General features: G+C 50.9%; 1 protein-coding gene across 1 annotated transcript in view; it reads left to right on the plus strand.

Moving 5' to 3' along the window:
* Positions 1-1,087: 1,087 nt before the first annotated feature.
* The window catches only part of TLL2 (tolloid like 2), an 82,641-nt gene continuing 78,825 nt past the window's right edge, over positions 1,088-4,903 (plus strand). The window contains exon 1 of the mRNA XM_034777175.1: positions 1,088-1,164. The gene's annotated coding sequence lies outside the window, so the exon portion shown is untranslated. The remainder of the gene's footprint in view (positions 1,165-4,903) is intronic.

Below are 4,903 nucleotides of genomic sequence, written 5' to 3' on the forward strand. Positions count from 1 at the left end.
TCGCATAAGTGGGGAAGATCTCAGCTTGGCTCTCGGAGCACCAGCTGAGTTTGCAGGGCTGGCTTTAGCTTGTAAACGGAGCAGTTTCATTCTGGAGTCCTTTGAGACAGAAGCATGCAATCCCACGATGCAAGTTTTTTGTGTCATTTTCTAGCATAGAAGGACACTTCAGACATTCCCCTGCAGCATTCTGAGGCCAGTAGCACCAATGCTAATCTAGTGCGGGAAAGCCAGGCAGTGATGCTGGGGGGCTAATGGGGAAAAAACACAGTGAAACTGACCAGTGTAGTTTCAGTGTCTGAGCTAAGGGACAACCTTTCCTCTGGTCAGGGCTGGTGCAACCCATTAGGCGACCTAGGCGGTCGCTTAGGGCACTACAATGTGGGGGGCGGCGATCGCGGCAGTATTTCGGCGGCGGGAGCTTCTGCTGCCTCTGTGGGGGGCAGCATTTCAGGGTGGGACCTTCTGCCACCTAGGGCGGCAGAAAAGCTGGCAGTGCTTCTGCCTCTGGTTGTGAGACCTTGCGGGATTTGCAAGTATTGGAAGTAGACAGGGAATTTGGCTCTGGCTGAACTGCAAGAAATAAAGTGGAATTGTGCAGTTCTTTATATTCAGTATTGTAATAACACCTAGAAGGGTTGTTGTTTTCAAGTGGGGGCAGATCCATCTTAGGTAGAAATCAATTAATTAAGTGACCAGGGATGATAAGTGGCTTATTTCTTTATCATGCCAGTGCCTTTTATTGTATTTAATAGCCACCATAATGAATGTCTGGCTTTGAAATAGCGCTTTCCATTCACACATCACGTTACAAAGATCGTAAGTCTCCCCATTACAAACTGGGGTGCAGAGAGGTGATGTCACTTGCCCATGATCACAGAGCAGGCTAATGGCAGAGCTCCAGTCCTGTGCACTACCCACCAGGTCCCACACCTGTAAGGAGAGCGATCACTTTCCATCTCCATGGCAGGTCCCCTTCCAGGGATTGCACTGAGAATTCAATGTGCGTTGTCATCCTTTTGGTGCGTCTGCTCTCCCTGCCTGCTCACAATGGGCTCTCTCTCTCTCTCTCTCCTCTCTTTACAGGTGGCCTAGGGGAGCAGTCTGCCGGGGCCAGCCAGAACACCACGGCAACCAGTCGTAGTAGCAAAAAAGTTAAAAAGGGTAATGTGGTGCCCCGCCCAGACCTTTGGGTATCTTTTATTTCCTTTTTTATCCACTGTAAAAGAATGTTTTGTCCTGTATATGTGTGCTTGCACTGATCAGACCAGCTTTATCCCTGACGCACCTTCTCGTACCTGGGTGAAGGTTCAGCAGGGGTGGGTTTGGTCCAGTATAGTTCAATGAGGCTGGGTGGGTGCTTGTGAGACTCTTTGCCCCTCTCCAAAAGCTAAGCTAACTGGGGACATGCACCATGTTGTGAAGCAGGGATATGAGCCTTCTCGCTTGCAGGAGCTGTGTCAGTGACTGGTTCCCTCCCTAGGTCAGAGTTCAAACACTAATGAGAGCAAAAAGAGGGAGCTACCACTGCCTAGACTGTACCTGATTTGTGGATAAATACAGGGACATCAGTCTCTGGGGCTGGTGTAATTCCTACAGGTGCTACATGCTTTGCATTTACAAATCATTCTTCCCACTTTACAGGTGGAGAAACTGAGGCAGAGAGCTCAAGCAACATCCGGGGCCACATACCAAGTCCATGGATTAGAACTCAGGAGCACCTGGTTTCTAGTCCAGTGCTTGGTCCCCTGGACCATGTAGCTTCAGAATAGCTCCTGCTGACCTACCCAGTGTTTGCCATCTGGCCTCAGGATTAAATTCACTAACTCAAGGAAGAGCAGTTAATGGATATTGTGTAGGGCCTTGTTATCCAGAAGGCTGCATAGTGTTACTGGTCTTTCCACCCACTTCCCATTTGAGACACACCGGTGCAGATACTCATGTTTAAAACAGAGCTCAACCTTTCTGACAAACTGTCCATATCTAGACACCTGAGGCTAGAACATACAGTGTGTGTACAGAAGCAGCAGGGACCATTTAACAGCTCCTCTTATCCCAAAGCACTTCATGAGCTACAGTCAGCATACGAGGAATCTTTTCACATCACCACTGAAATGCTGCCACTTCTGGGGTGGTTGTGGCAGCTAACAGCTCACAGAGACATTTACTCATTTCAAGACAGAAAGTAAAGAAGGAAGCTATACTCAGTTGAGACTGCAGGAGGAACTTTAGAGAGGTGGACTCCTATAACTGTCCAGACTAGAATTTGCAGTGTTGTCATAGCCATGTTGGTCCCAGGATATTAGAGAGACAAAGTGGATGAGATACTGTCTTTTATCGGACCAATTTCTGTTGGTGAGAGAGACAAGCTTTCAAAGCCACATAGAGCTTTTCCTTTCTGGGGCCAACAACTCTTTGAATAAGAACAGCCACTGCCGTTAGGCAAAAGATAGGGCCTCTCTCATTTTTAGCCTCTGTCTTAATTCTTTGTGGCATGTGGGAGGTCTAGGTTATTAGGAAACACTATTTCATTAGGAGGGTGGTGAAGCACTGGAATGGGATACCTAGGGAGGTGGTGGAATTTCCATCCTTAGAGGTTTTTAAGGCCCGGCTTGACAAAGCCCTGGCTGGGATGATTTAGTTGCTGTTGGTCCTGCTTTGAGCAGGGGATTGGACTAGATGACCTCCTGAGGTCTCTTCCAGCCCTAATATTCTATGTACTGGGCTCAGAAAGAACTTCCCTTCACATTGATGGCTAGATATGAGGACCATTGCTTAAAGCCACGAACTCTGTAGTCCTTGCTGGTCGCACAATGCTGCCTCACTTGCTACTGCTTCCACAAGCAGCCCCAGCTCTCCCCTGGAAGAGTTGGGACATTGTCGAGACAGTTGTTGATAAGGAAGGGTAGCCTCCTCTAGGGCCTTGCCACAAATAGAAGAGGACGGGGCAGAATCTCGGAGCTGCCAGCAGGGAAAGGACCAGGAGCTGCCAATGAGGTCTAAGCCTGGGGTTGCCCCAGCAAGGTGCATTGGGATCTCTAGGGAGGGGAAAGCACCTACAGCTGCTCTCCCTGTGGTCTCCCAGTTGACACAGGAGCACAGCTACAGAATCTGTCCCGTGGAACTCCTCATGTGCCACAAACTGCAGGCTTGGGCTGGAAAGTGGGGAAAAAGGCAACTAGCTTGGCTTGAATGGTGGTAATTGTCCATGTGCATATTCACTAAGCCTTATGGTAGGCCAAGGATGGTGCAAAATGGTGGCTGGGAGAAGGTGTCCATGGGGCCCTCTCTCCCCTTTCCACATCATGCAGCCATCTGAATGCTGCAAGCTGCTGCCCGTGGACACCAGAGAGTGTCACTGCACCCTGTTAAAGGTCCTACCTCGATGGCAGCTGGTGCAGAGAGGATGAGCCACGACCCGGCCCTTGTCCTGCTTCTTCCCTATAGGGCTCCTAGACCCACTGTCTGCTGCAGAGTCCCCCAGTCCTTGCATGGTGAGATGTGCCTAGTTCTGAGGGCCCGAGTGCTAGTCTCCTTCCATCTCCCTCACCCTCTTTGCATCCGCAGAGGGCTCCCCCAGTCTAGCCCATAATGCTGTAGAGCACAAGTACATGTGTCGGGGGTGGGTGAGAAGGCAAGTGGAGAAGGTGGCTTCTCCTTCATCTGAAGCACCCGGCATTGACCCCTATAGTAACCAGAGTGTCTGACTAGCCGGCCCATGGGCTGGTTCTGGGATAGGCCGTTCCTATGCTTCTAAAATGCCTGATGCTCCTGCTCCCCTCTGCAGCCACATGAGACCCCTTCAGACAAATGCAACCGAACAAAAGGCAAATTCCAGGCATTGTCTCCTCGCTCAACCTGCAGCTTCAGGGAAGGCATTTGACAAGCAAGCATGGGCCCTGCAGGAGGTGGGCAGGGAGTTTGAAAGTTCATCCTTCCATCCCTCTGCTCTGCCTTAATTTCCTTCTCATTGTGCAGCACTGCTCAGCCTTGACAGCGCTGATTTGCTGCTTCACGTCTCCGCCAGGAGGATGAATGGGAGTGGGGCTCAGTCTGCAGCCCCTGCTAATCACGGTGGGCCATGGGGACCCCTCTTGCATGGAGAGTAAGGCTCAGCAGGCTCTGAGTATTTTTATAATGAGGCTTTTAAAAAAACCCAAACCCTGTGTGTGTAACTGATTCAAGAAGTGAGGCTGGTAACTGGCTCCACAACAGCAGTGATGCTGACAACAGCGCAAAGGCACCTCTGCCTGGAGCTTCAGCAAAACTTAAGCGATCCGTGAGCCCGGATTGCGCCCCCCGGTGCGCGAGCAGAAGGGTATGGATCTGGACCCGGGGTGCTCCTTCTTCATGACTCACCCCTCCAGCCAGTTCACCATAGTCCTCCCTTTCCAGGGTGTCAGAGTCCCACTGGATTAGCAACCCACTTGTCGGCCCAGTCAGCCTTCCGGGCCAAGGCCAGATCCAGTGCCACTTTTCCAGCAGCTGGTAGAAGAACCCAGGCTGGCCCACTACTCCAGGTTCCAGGTCCCTGGACTGGAACCTGGCAACCAGCTCCCAGGCCCTGGGGCTACTTTCCTAGATGCCTTCCTATTTCCCTTTTTATCTTCTGGACCGCCTCTGAGTTCATGGGCCCAAATGTCCTCTTCTCAGGGAGTCAAGTATCAGAGGGGTAGCCGTGTTAGTCTGAATCTGTAAAAAGCAACAGAGGGTCCTGTGGCACCTTTGAGACTAACAGAAGTACTGGGAGCATAAGCTTTCGTGGGTAAGAACCTCACTTCTTCAGATGCAAGTCTTGCATCTGAAGAAGTGAGGTTCCCAATACTTCTGTTAGTCTCAAAGGTGCCACAGGACCCTCTGTTGCTTTTTACAGATTCAGACTAACACGGCTACCCCTCTGATA

This window comes from Trachemys scripta, chromosome 7 (assembly GCF_013100865.1).
Source record: "Trachemys scripta elegans isolate TJP31775 chromosome 7, CAS_Tse_1.0, whole genome shotgun sequence".
NCBI lineage: Eukaryota > Metazoa > Chordata > Testudines > Emydidae > Trachemys > Trachemys scripta.